At 36.6% G+C, this 13,951-nt stretch overlaps 1 non-coding gene across 1 annotated transcript; it reads right to left on the minus strand.

Moving 5' to 3' along the window:
* Positions 1 to 7,465: 7,465 nt before the first annotated feature.
* Positions 7,466 to 7,575, minus strand: LOC125155877 (U6 spliceosomal RNA). The gene has a single exon (XR_007148393.1). It is a non-coding gene; the product is annotated as a U6 spliceosomal RNA (small nuclear RNA).
* Positions 7,576 to 13,951: the final 6,376 nt, after the last annotated feature.

Consider the following 13,951-nt stretch of genomic DNA (forward strand, 5'->3'; position numbering starts at 1 on the left):
ATACAGTACTATATCATATAACTATTAAAAAGAATGAGGTAGGGGCGCCTGAGTGGCTCAGTCGGTTGGGCGTCCGACTTCAGCTCAGGTCATGATCTCGCCATCTGTGAGTTTGAGCCCCGCGTCAGGGTCTGTGCTGACAGCTCGGAGCCTGGAGCCGGCTTCAGATTGTGTCTCCTCTCTCTGCCCCTCCCCCACTTGTGCTCTATCTCTCTCTCTTTCTCAAAAAATAATAAAATAAATGTAAAAAAAAAAATAAAAATAAAAATAAATAAAAAAATAAAAAGAATGAGGTAAAGCTATAAGTACTGATGTAGAAAGATATCAATAATATATTATCAAGTAAAAAATCAAGTTTCTGGGGAAACTGGGTGGCTCAATTGGTTAAGTGTCCAACTTTGGCTCGGGTCATGATCTCACAGTCCATGGGTTTGAGTCCCACATTGGGCTCTGTCTGACAGCTCAGAGCCTGGAGACTGCTTCAGATTCTGTGTCTCCCTCTCTCTCTGCTCCTCCCCTACTCGCACTGTGTCTCTCTCTCTCAAAAATAAACATTAAAAAAATTTTTTTAATTCAAGTTTCTCAGCAATATATGCAATATGTACCATATATCCCATTTTCATAATATAAATTCAAAAGAATATACACCAAACTTAAGGACTATATTCAAGGAAAGGAGGACTTTTGAGGACTTTCAGGTTCTAAATTATTTTTTAATTTCTGTATTGTTTGCATGTTCCATACATACAACATTGTGTTTTATCATAAAAGCAGTAAAGATGCAATTACATATGAAAAGTAAACTTCTCTAATGAAATTGAGTGAAATTTCTGCATATATGTACCAATTATTACGTGAAGGACTGAGGTAAAGACAAAAGCTATTCTAGATCAGGCATCATTAGCCAAAACAAATAGAAAAACTAGAACTTGGAAATTCTTTACTTTGTTTCTAGAGATCTAGTTGTGTAGTGGCCTTGAAAATCAGGGATTCGAATGTCTTACTACTAGACCTCAATTTCCATTCCCCTAAACATTCCTAACCCTATTTAGCAAGAATTCAGGCTAAACAGGCACCAACCAATGATTACAGAACCCTCAAATAGCAACTCTTTAAAAGAGTTCTAGAACCTATATCATTATCTTGGGATTCTGTTCTTCTGCTACTAATTTATATCCCACCGTCTCTAGGGGAAATACCAGGTGTTGTTTGCTAATTAGACTCCTAGTACTCCCTCCAGAAATTCATACTAATTTAGCTTGTGATTGCTGGAAACAAGTACAAATTGTAGATTGAGAATGAAATATTTGAATTTTCCATCATTCATATATATATACATCTATTCCAGGGAATTTTTATTTTCTAGACTCTTTGAGATCACCATATGGTAAAAAGCTTGAGCAATGTATTAGGCTGGATTCAAGAGACTTGATCTTTCTCCAAATTGGCTCAGATGACCCAAAGGGTCACAGCAAGAGCACTAGCCACTGCAGTTGAGGTAGAGGGGGGGTGGGGTTGTGCAGAGATAGAGGAACTCAGGGACTGGCTGAAAAAAACAGGTTGTTTGTCCAAAGTGGCCAAATGCCTAGAGCTGGAGCAAGAACACAAATCACAAGCAAGGAGGAAGCCCAAGAAAGTGGGGCACAAGATAAGTTTAAGGGGGTACAACACATCCACCTAAAAGCTGAATCAGGGGGTCTGAAGCCAAATCACCAAGGTAGCTATCTTTCCTTCACCAGACGAGAGGATGACAAGTGAGGTGAGGAATAAGGGTGAGGTATAACATGGCTGGTGTTAGCTGAGACTAGCAAAAGGACACCTTTGACCTTGCCTCTGGATCCTAAAGTTTCAGGTGGGCCTGGTTGAAGACACATGCAGAACAGAGTATTGAATGAGGGTTGTGAGAAACCAAGGGTTAGTTTGGAAAACTGGAGATGGATCCAAATAGCATATTGAATTTGCAAAAAGCTCCCAAGATGGATGTGAGCAAGAGCCACAATGAGAGCTGAACATGTGATAATTGGCTTTCTCTTGGTTCTCATAATTTCTTTGACCCTCCGACCCTCTCCAGCTCAGTCTCTGTTGTGGCTTCTCATCATCATCCACGCTCTAAGTTTTGGAATGTCCCAGGGTTTAGTCTTAGGACTTTTCCCCCTTTTAATTTATATCCTCTCTCTGGGGGATCCTATTCAGTAATGTGGCTCTAAGTACTACTCATATGTTGACTACTCTCAATTTTCTCCAAACTTGTGGACTTCTATAAGTTTTTGGAAAGGACCTCTCCAAACTTATGTCCAACTTCCTGTTCAGCCCCTCTACTTGGATGTCTAATAGATGTCTTAATGGGGTATCTGGGTGGCTCAGTCATTTGAGCATTTGACTCTTGATTTCATCTCAGATCATGATCCCAGAGTCATGGGATGTGCTGGGCTCTGCACTGAGCACTGAGCATGGAGCCTGCTTAAATTCTCTTTCTCCCTCTACTTCCTCTTCCCTGCTCGTGCCCTCTCTCTCTAAAATAAATAAATAGATAAATGAATCAATTCTGAAATAAAATTTTAATAGATATCCCAAATACACAATACCTAAACTAGATCTCCTCTTTGAAATGTAAACAAAGAACAATACAATATGTAATTTTTAACTGTTATTTGTAGCTATAATACTATATTGCTTTATAGACCCAAGGGAGTTAAAAGAAATTACTCTATGATTACTTAAAACCACATAAATAACTTAAGTATAAAATTAATGTTTTAAGTGTATTTGCATGCATGTTCATTTATACATTCCCTTAGCAAGAGTCTATAATTAACCAGACTCAGTAATTCAAAGACACATAAGACATAGACCCTATACCCTAGCCTTAAAGAACCTAGCATCTTGTAGGGTACACAGACACATACCAAATGTAATGAGGCCAATAAGAGAAAGGCAATAGGAATAATTCTTCCTAGAGGCCCATTATTAATTACAGACTATGGAACAGCACCTCTCACAGGACTCCAGTATTGGTAATATTAGCTTTAATCCTGAAAATGAGAAGAGTTGTTGGTAAGTTCACAACTGTGCTAATAGCCAACCTCATAAACTCTGTATGTGTCAAGTACTGTGCTAAGTATTTTAGAAGCATCATGTCATTTAATCTTTACACCAACTTTATGAAGAAGTTACCCTAATTATTACCATTTTATGGATTAGAAAATATAGGTTTAAAGGATTTCAGTGCTTGCCTAAGTCACCTCAAGTGGTAAATAGGGTGGGCAAATCCATATCCTTAACCACTGTTCTAAACTGCCTTCTCATAATTGATGACCCTGCTTTAACTAATAATAATGGTACTAGGTTTTTAAAATATTTGTACTGAAATAAAAGAATAAGTATACGAATAATCCAAATAGTGAATATCCATTATGCTTTAGTAATAATCCCCGTTTACTAAACATAATTGGATAAAAAGGACTATATAGTATGAGAAGTCATGAAATGTTGGGTTCAGTTTTTCAAAGCTCATAAAGATACAGGATTGATCATTTCAAGTTTCCTGCTGATTGCCTTTAGAGACAAGTTTTTAGTCCTAAAGTACATTCTGTGTTTTGGGCCTCTCTTATTACTGTAACATAGATAAGCTAAGATGGAAAAATCATCAGACTTGCAAAAGCTAAGAGAATAGAAGCCAAAGCCGATAGGAATATAGTCTTCTAAATTTATTATCTGTTATGCATTGAGTTATCACATATGGTGGGAATTTAAACCAGATGTATGCTTACTGGAAGAGGCTAGCCCAAGACAGACAAGGGAGAGGAATGTGACCTCAATTTGAAAGTAGAGAATCAGAACTTGGTGGTGGTTCAGAAGTTTCCTTTTATGCTAGTTATATAATAAAATAAAAGTTCTCCAACCATCTTTTCAAATTAACTGGGACGTCATTTCTTAATCTGGAAGTTATTGAAACTCCTGGCTTTTGAAATAAAATTATTTTTATTTGAGAAAGACCTAAGATTTTCTGAGTAACTTTTGCTTAATCTAAAGCAAAACATTTTTGGAAAATATAGTTCTGATAGGTAAATATTAAAATTTACACATTCTTATTTGCTTCATTCTCACCTGGAATTTAAATATCAAACTTTAATAGCTAGAATGAAGTAGCACATCTTTGTCTGCCATCTGCTTTTTTTTAACTGAAGTTTTAAAAAATCTATTCTTTCAAGTCACATTTAAGTATTGAAAGTAATTGCATTTTAATGATGTACATCTAAGGGGGGAGAAAAAAAGACTTAGCCTAACATGAATAATCTACCTATAGTTACGTAATCTTTTTTATTTTTTTAAACTTTAAAATTATTGGAGAAAACATTTCTCATAATAAATGCTTTAGTTTGGGAACAGTCTTGGAACAAAAGAACACACAAAATGGAACAACTTTGCAGTTGTTCCTCTATTTTTGAAGGGAAATTACCTTGAAAATTATTAGTTGAGCAATGATGTATTTCTCACCAGTACTTGTGATATAGTTTTCAGTTTATTTTCACAATACACTCATGTGATCAGATACTTAAAAAAACACAAGTAGCCAATTTAGACAGTTTCTATCACAGGAGAACAACTCAAGACAACTGATTATACTATGGAGACATGCACGTGGGCACGCATGCATGTATACTGCCTGCCAAAGAGTTCATTTGCTCAAAGCTAGAGCGATCATTGCCAGCCTAAGAAAACCATACAAAAAAGGTCCCTTTTTCTATAAGGAGTTATCAGTAGGAAACTAAACACGTGCTTAAAAGAAACTACCTGAATGTCTCATTGTAGGTCTATAAACTGCCAAAACAATCGGTTGTTTTATTTAACTTTCCTCAAACAAGTATTGAGCAGTTATTGTGTTCTGGATACTTCTAGGCATCAGGGGGAAAAAAACTAAAAACATGTAAATGGTATGTTTTGCTTACCCAGCTTAAGGTAATTATATGATAACATTCCTTTCTTATGGAGGTAAAATTTACATGCAATGAAATGCACTGATGTAAGATGTAATCCATAAGTGTACAATCGCATATGAAGTTTTTAAAAATTTTTTAAATGTTTATTTTGAGAGAGAGAGAGAGAGCGGGGGAGGGTCAGAGAGAGGGGGAGACACAGAATCTGAAGCAGGCTCCAGGCTCTGAGCTGTCAGCACAGAGCCCGACACGGGGCTCCAACTCAACGAGCTATGAGATCATGACCTGAGCTGAAGTCAGACACTCAACCGACTGAGCCACCCAGGGGCCCCTGGATATGTTTTAACAAATGTATGTATTCACATAACTACCACCCCAATCAAGACATAAGTCACTTCCATCACCTCTAGAAAATTCCTTCATGTCCTCTTTAGTCAGTCTCCTTTCCCAGATAGGCAGTTGTGTTCTGATTTCTATCATCATGGTTTATTATGCTCTTAAAGTCACATAAATGGAATTCTATGATGTGTATTCTTTTGTGTCTGATTCTCTTACTCTGTGCAATGTTTTAGAGATTCACCCATATTGTTGTACTAGTACTTTAATCCATTTTATTACAAATATTCCTTTGTATACATACAGACCATTTAAAAAAATCCATAATCCTGTTGATGGATATTTGTATTTGCTTCCAGTTTTTGGCTACTAAAAATAAAGCTGCTATTAACATTCCTGGTCAAGTTTTTGTGAATGTCAATTTTCATTCTCTCTGATAAACACCTAGGAGTAGAACTGCTGGGTCATTAGGTGGGTATATAATTTTAAAAGAAGCTCCCAAACAGTTGTCCAAAGAGACTGTATCATTTTATACTCCATCAGCAGTGAGAGCGTTCCACTTGTACAACATGCTCACCAACAATTGATGTTGTCTTTTAGTTTTAGCCATTTTAGTGTGTGTGAAGTAGAATTTCAATGTGGTTTTGATTCATATTTCCCTGATGACTAAAGATGTTGAATATCTTTTCATGTGCTTTTTTGCGCACTTACAAAGCTACTTTTGTGAAATGTATGTTTTTTGCCTATTTAAAATTTTTTTACCCTTTTATTTTTGATTTGTAGAGTCCTTTATATATTACTGTATAAGTTCTTTATGTATTAAGAATATTTTCTCTCAGTTTATGGCTTACATCTTTTAATAGATTTTATCTTTTTAGATATGTTTTAGGTTAACAGCAAAATTGAGTAGATGGTAGAGAGAATTCCCATCTACCTCTTGCCCCTACATATGCATAGCCTCCCCCACTGTCAACACCCTGCACCAGAGTGGTACATTTGCTACAATCAACAAACACATCATTATCCCCTGAAATGTCATTATCATCCAAAGTCCATAGTTTACATTAGGGTTCATGCTTGGTGTTATACAATGGGTTTGGACAAATGTATAGTGATGTGTGTCTACCATTGTAGTATCATACAGAGTACTTTCAATACCCTAAATTCCTCTATGTTTTGCCTATTCATTGCTTTCTCCCTCATCTTCTGACAACCCCTGATCTTTTTTTTAAGCTTATTTATTTATTTATTTAGAGAGAGAGAGAGAGAAAGAGAATCCCAAGAAGGCTCCACACCATCAATCAGCATGGAGACCAATGTGAAGCTCAAACCCACGAACCATAAGATCAGGACCCAAGCCAAAGTCAAGAGTCATACACTCAACCGACTGAGCCACCCAGGCACTCCAACCACTGATCTTTCTACTGTCTCTGTAATTTTGCTTTTTCTAGAATGTCATATAGCTGGAATCATAGGTAGCCTTTTCAGATTAGCTTCTTTCACTTAGTAATATGCACTTAATGTTCCTCCATGTCTTTTCATGGCTTGATAGTTCATTTCTTTTTAGTGTTGAATAATATTCCATTGTCTGGATATACTGTGGTTTAGTTATCCATTAACCTACTGAAGGACATCTTAGTTGTTTCCAAGTTTTGGCAATTGTGAATAAAACAGCTATAAAAAACTGTGTGCAGGTTTTTGTGTGGACATAACTTTTCAACTCATTTGAGTAAATACCAAAAAGTGCAATTCCCAGACCACGTGGTCAGAGAATGTTAAGTTTTGTAAGAAGCTGCCAAACTGTCTTCCAAAGTGGCTGTACCATTTTGCATACCCATTAGCAATGAATGAGAGTTCCTGTTGTTTCATACCCTTGCCAATATTTGATGTTGTTAGTATTTTGGATTTTGGCCATTCTAATAGATATGTAGTAATATCTCATTGTTATTTTAATTTGCAATTGTATAATGACATGATATTGATCTACTTTTCATACGCTTATTTGCCATCTGTATATCTTCTGGGGTGAAATTTCTACTTATGTTGTTGATCATTATTTAATTAGATTGCTCTAATGTAAGAATTTGATACATATTGTAAATAGATTAACACAAGCAAGCTAGTTAACATATCCGGTACCCCACAAATACAATAAGGTTTTTGTGTGTGGTGAAAATACTTAAGGTCAACTCTTACATATGGACTGTTTCACAAATTTATATGTTATCCTGGCACAAAGGCCATGCTAATATTCTCTATACCATTCAATTTTTGTATATGTGTGTGCTGTCAAAGTTAGTACTTAAAGTTTACTTTCTCCGTACATTTTTACAGTTGTTCCAATGCCCTTTGTTGAAAAATGTTGTCTATCTTGGGGCACCTGGGTGGCTCAGTTAGTTAAGTGTCCAACTCTTGATCTCGGCGCAGGTCATGACCTCACGGTTGGTAAGTTCACGCCCGCATCGGGCGCCGATGGCATAGAGCCTGCTTGGTATTCTGTCTCCCTCTGACTCTGCCCCTCCCCTGCTTACTATGTCTCTCTCAAAATAAATACAAATAAACTTAAAAAAAAATTCCCTATCTCATTGAATTGACTTGGCATCTTGGTAATATTCAGTTGACTGTATGTATATGGATCTATTTTTTATTTCACTATTCTTTCTCTACACACACACACACGCACGCACACTTATTACTATGTTGTATAATCCAGGCTGGATTCATTCTTATATTTTTATTATAATTTATATACATTATATTTATTATATCCATTTAAAAAATTCCACTTTAAGAAATTAAAATTAAAACATTTTCACAAAATATTGTGGGCCCTAGGCACTAGGCCTAAGGATAATTGGACCTTGTATGAGTAAAGCTAGGTTCTGCACATGTAGCCTTGTCAGAAACTAGGTGCAGAGACCAATGAAACTCTCCTCAGGAGGATAGACTAGACTTGCAGACCCTGAGAGTAGCAAATATCTGGGAGCCTGTGGTAGTTTACTTTCAATGTTGTGTTCTCATTGTATCATCCCTATGACTAAAGTCTTTTAAATATTATGATACTGAGTTGGTTTATGGGGAGTTAAGGAAAATATCTTTCAGTCAGAGTTCTTAGTTATAAGCAACAAAAGCTACCTTTGGTTGAGTAGAAAAGGAGTTTTATTAAAGGGTATGAGGTAGTTCACAAAATGGTTGGGATATTTGGAACAGTAAGCCCAAGGCTAAGCCTTAGGAAGAATGCCCAAATCCATGTCCCATGAACAGGTCTAGTGAGGAAAATGTTGCCACCACCAGACACTAGAAGTTACAGTTTGCCTCACAGTAGTTCTGTGCTAGGAAAGCACTTGCAGTTTTATCAATACAATTATTAGCACCAATGTAGTATTTTTGCCAAGAATTCAATCTCGAAACCCCTTAGCACTGCTAGTGCAGAGTGAGCGACTGAATGTTTCATTAATACTTGTATAAAAACACTTTGCCACACAAAAGACCACCCAAAATATCTGAAAAACAGAAAGTCAAGAAAATAAGGAATTCTCGGTTTCTCAAGACTGTCTCACAGAAACAAAAATACCACATAGTATATGTCCTCAAATGAGCTCATAGTTTTCTGAAGGGGATAAACATATGCATAGCTATTAGTAAAGGCATTTTCCTGGGTAATATAAGTGAAATGATAGGAGAGCAGAAAGAAGACCATTTCAAATAAGAAGCATTTGAACCTTAGATCTTGGAGAATAAGCAGGATTTGGGCAGGCAGGGAATGAAACATTCTATGACAGAGGGAACTAAATGGGCAGATAAGCAGAGCTAAATTTCAGGGCGTATTTGAAGTTTAAAATTTTAAAACTTTACAAATTGAATACTGATTTTAGTACAAGTAGTTGTATTTCTTTACAAACCAGTCTTCTCTGAACAATGACAGTTATCAACTGACAGTGCTGTGAACAGGGTAAAGTAAAGGTACAGTTGGATTTTAGGAAAAGAGATGAGTTTCAGTTGTTTGAAGGGGGCAGAAGGCAGAAATCAAGGCTAAAGAGAATATATGTGGTGAGGAAATTGAAGGTACTTTAAATGAAAGAAATAGCCTATAATTAGAAGAAGCATTTCCGTGATAATGGTGTTTTTAATTCAGAAAATACTTCTGCATATCTGAAGAGACAGAATGAAAAGAGATTGTAGATGACGGAAAGAAGGGTAAATGAGGTGAGGAGGGTAGGGGAAGATCCTCCTGGGGGAGGATATAGGAAAGCAGAAGACTTTGGAAAGAGGAACACTTATTTATCTAAAATGTGAAGGAAAAAAGAAAATATAAAGATGTTTTAGAAATGGAAAGGAGGAAAGGCCACAGAGATCATTTACCAATCAATAACTTTGAGTTATTGAAGGCAAGAGGTTGAAGGTTAAATTATCTTTGGATAATGTGGAGTTTGTAGAAAGTAATCTTTTGTATGGCCTGTTCACTCTGTCCTGAATACTTTTTTCTTCATCACATGGTTTGCCTCTCATCATCTTCAAGTCACCTTCTCAATGAGCCCAACCCTCACACCATACTTAAAATCTTCACCTGCTCCCTAAGTCCTGAACTCCCCTTCCCTCTCCTTTTTCTTTTTTTTCCATAGCTCTGATCACTTTAAATACACTATGTGATGTACTTGGTGTATTAGTTTTCTGTTATCTGTCACTTCCCACTAGAATGTAAGGCCATAGAACAAGAGATTTTTGTCTCTTTTGTTTATTTAGAATGATGTCTGGTGTTCAATGAATATTTGTTGAATGAATACGTACCAAAGTTAATGTTGAATTGAGGGAAAGAAAAAGGAAGAGACAGTTTTCAGAAGAGTTATAGTTGAAAACAGAACTGGTATTCAGTTGGCTTAAGCCACATTATTGTACTACTTTTTCAAAATATTGTCATCATTTTGTATCAGGTGGTAAACATCTGCCCAGGCAACCTGGCTTCTTTCCCAGGACCCTCAGTCAGCAACTAAAGGGTAAATCCAGGGTGCAGCTAAGAGCTTCTCTCGGACCCTGTTGTATCAGTTCAAGGTCAGTGCCTCTGCTATACTAGTTAAAATTTTTGAATATGTAGACAGTGTTAAGGAATCAGTGAAGAGATGACCTACAGGATTCCCGGGAAGGACTACTGAGGTGAAAAGTGGAAATTTAGAGAAAGCCACGTCAAACAAAATTCCATGACTTCCTCCAGCAACAAGTCTCCAGCAATAATTCTCAAACACACAGAAAGTGACAATGGAGATGATCCAGAAAGGTCAGATGTGATAATGAAAGAGCACAGGCTAGAGATTTAAGGTACTGGGAGGGTGTTTCTTTGGGATGGTTGACAGTGGAATCCAGGTTAAGGGTAAAATGGCATTAGGAGACTAATGGGCTTGAGTATGGGGGAGGGCTCCAGTGATGACAGAACCCAGAATGGTGGGTCACCCTACTACCCAACTCATTTGAACTTTGGGGCTAAAAGAGCAGATACAGGGTCAACTTCAATAGTATGTTTTCTACTGTAATATAGAATGAGGACCTTGTTATTTTAATATTAAATTGAGACATGGATTGTCTTGGATTTATCCAAGGACAATCATCTTTATCATGGATTGTCTTTATCATGGATTGTCTTGACCATTATATGACATAGGATAGTCATGTATGACATGGAACTTGCCCTCAAGATGCTTGTCATCTAATGGGAGAGGCAAGACTGATATTCTTCAAACAACACATTCCACTTATAAGATTGTATATTATAGATTATAAATACAATTTGACTTCAAATTCTGTAAAACCAATATAAAAACAGTGGGTATTGGGCAGCATCCAGTAATCATCCACTGTTCTCTTAGACTCCATCATCAGGATGTACTATGGTTTTTAGCTTCCCTGGAGAATTCTGCATGCCAGTCAAAGTGCTACCTTAAGATTGTGTTGTAAAGTATGCAAATCCCTTTCAAATTTAATGCACGTTATCATTGCTGTGATTAGCACCTATAAAAGCTCCTGACCACCACTCCCATTCCAAATTTCCTCTTTATTTTTTAATTTTTATTTATATTTTTCTTTTAGAGAGAGACAGCACGAGCAGGGGAGAAGGGCAGAGGAGAAAGAGAGAATCCCACGCAGGCTTCATGCTCAGCATCCAGCCCACCACGGGGCTCAATCCCACAACCGTGGGATCATGACCCAAGCCAAAATCAAGAGTCCGATGTTTAACCAACTGAGCCACCTAGGCACCCCCCAAATTTCCTCTTTAGAAAGAGAAGCTCTAATAATACTTGTCTTCTTGCCAAGTAACTATTTCTCTATCTTTCCTTTTCACTTTTCAAGAGGTTTTGATTTGTTGTTTGTTTGAATGTTCTTAGCAATCTGTAAAATGCAGTTCCTGCTTTGACTTCTACTCTTAAATCACAACAGTAATCTGTGTGATTTTAATTTAATTTGTACCTACTTTTCAGTCTAGACACATGTTTGCCTTGCAATAACAGGTGATATCATCTCTACACAGGAATATGCTCTTAAAGCCAACTCTGGGTGAAAGTACAATATTTTTGTGAGAAACTATTGGAGTGAGAGCGCTGCTTGTACTTGAGAGGTGAGGGTAAGAGGGACTGCTCTATTTCTTCCTTGGCTTATTATAATTAGAGATATTTGTAATAAAATAGAATTACTGTTGCTTACGTGTTGCTCAGCTCCTGCTGATCAGTTCTCATTCACTGGCACCATCCTTTGTGATATAATAGTTAGTTGCTGTGCAGATGATGATCATGTCATGGAGAAAAGAGAGAGGAATTTAAATGAAGAATGAGCAGCAGGAGCAAAAGAACCGTGCCAAAAGCCAGAATTTCATCCAGTTTAATTTTCTCTTGCCTTTTTAATGTATATGTTATATCATAAAGTTGGATGTATCAACCTAAATAATACAGTTCCAGGGTCAACGATGACTAAGAACAAACGGGAAATTTTTTTTAAAAGGCAAGATATAATGGTGTTATTCTATACAGAGACAAGATTAGGTTCAAGTTAAAGAAAATACAGTAGGGGCGCCTGGGTGGCGCAGTTGGTTAAGCGTCCGACTTCAGCCAGGTCACGATCTCGCGGTCCGGGAGTTCGAGCCCCGCGTCAGGCTCTGGGCTGATGGCTCAGAGCCTGGAGCCTGTTTCCGATTCTGTGTCTCCCTCTCTCTCTGCCCCTCCCCCGTTCATGCTCTGTCTCTCTCTGTCCCAAAAATAAAAATAAACATTGAAAAAAAAATTTTTTTTAAATGTATAAATAAAAACTTTAAAGAATAAGAAATATTGCATTAATTATAATTCATTGAATATTTAGCATTAGCTTGTCTTGAATCACAAAAACAAATTTATATTAAAAATTTCATGTTAAGTCCCTGAAATTTATTTAATTCAGGTCAGTAGCATTGCTCAGCCAAAGACCATTACCCGGCAGGTCAGGAGACTTTTGACTAATCCATATCTGAAATTCCTTGTATAAAGGAAAGGGGAAAAAATGCACTATCCTTTAACCTTCTTGTAGACATAAAGTCATTAGGGACTCTTCATGTGTTTGTGGACCTGGGTCTGTGTTTACGTCTGTAGGGGCATGAGCAGAAGACAGGAGTGCTATTGTATAGTATGAATAAGACTTATGAAAACAAGAGTTTTGAAATGTGAAACTTTTCTTAATAATTGTTAAGAAAAGAGTTTTTAAAAAATATTTTGCATATTTATTTATGTTTTGAGAGAAATAAAAACCTGGCAGGTTTCAGTAAATAAGTTCTAGAAAATATGTATAACTCACCAACTAAAACATAAATCAGGTTATTATTGAAAAACAACTTAAATTTTCCCTGGAGTATTAAAATTACTTAAAACCAGTGGCACATTTTTTGTCAGTAGCCTAATACCACTTTAATTGTATCTGTTCGGCTGACTAAGCCGAAGTATCAACAAGAAAGCTGCCTTAATTCCTAATTACAGATAAAAATACCCAGACTGCAAATGTGTATATTAAAGTGAAAAGCAGTAATGCGTGACAAAATCTCACTGAATTAAGAGCATAGGCTTTTGAGTCTGAAAAATCACTGAGCTTGTATCCAATTCTGTCATTTTCTGGTTGTTTAATTTGGGGGCAAGGGACAGTTGCTTAGACCTCCTTCAGCCTTATTTCCTAAATTATAAAATAGAGCTGCAGCCAGGGTGTACGGTTTAAAGGAGAATATGTATCTGAAATAACTAGACATACTAGAGGGCTAATAAGTGTTACCTGTTTGATTATTCAGCACATTTTTGGTAGATAGACTAGTGACTCTATCTATAATTATCTAGCTATTCTGGACTCATAATTTGACTTTCTATAATTTAATTTGCTTAGTTATAACAATGTGTCGTTCTCACTGAAGATACTATTAAGTGTGAAGCAGACACTGTAGTTTTTTATTTTTAACAAACAGTAAACCAAGCCAGGCTCCAGAAGATGGAAGGGAAGAAAGAAAGAAAGAAAGAAAGAAAGAAAGAAAGAAAGAGAAAGGGAGGGAGGGAGGAAGGAAGGAAGGAAGGAAGGAAGGAAAGAAAAAATGGAGGCAAAAGGTCCAAGGGCAGTAGAATAAAAAATAACTCTTGGGAGAATTTTGAGAAAATGGATTGTTTTCAAGGCTGACATTTATTTGAAAA

The sequence above is a fragment of the Prionailurus viverrinus genome, chromosome F1 (genome assembly GCF_022837055.1).
Source record: "Prionailurus viverrinus isolate Anna chromosome F1, UM_Priviv_1.0, whole genome shotgun sequence".
NCBI lineage: Eukaryota > Metazoa > Chordata > Mammalia > Carnivora > Felidae > Prionailurus > Prionailurus viverrinus.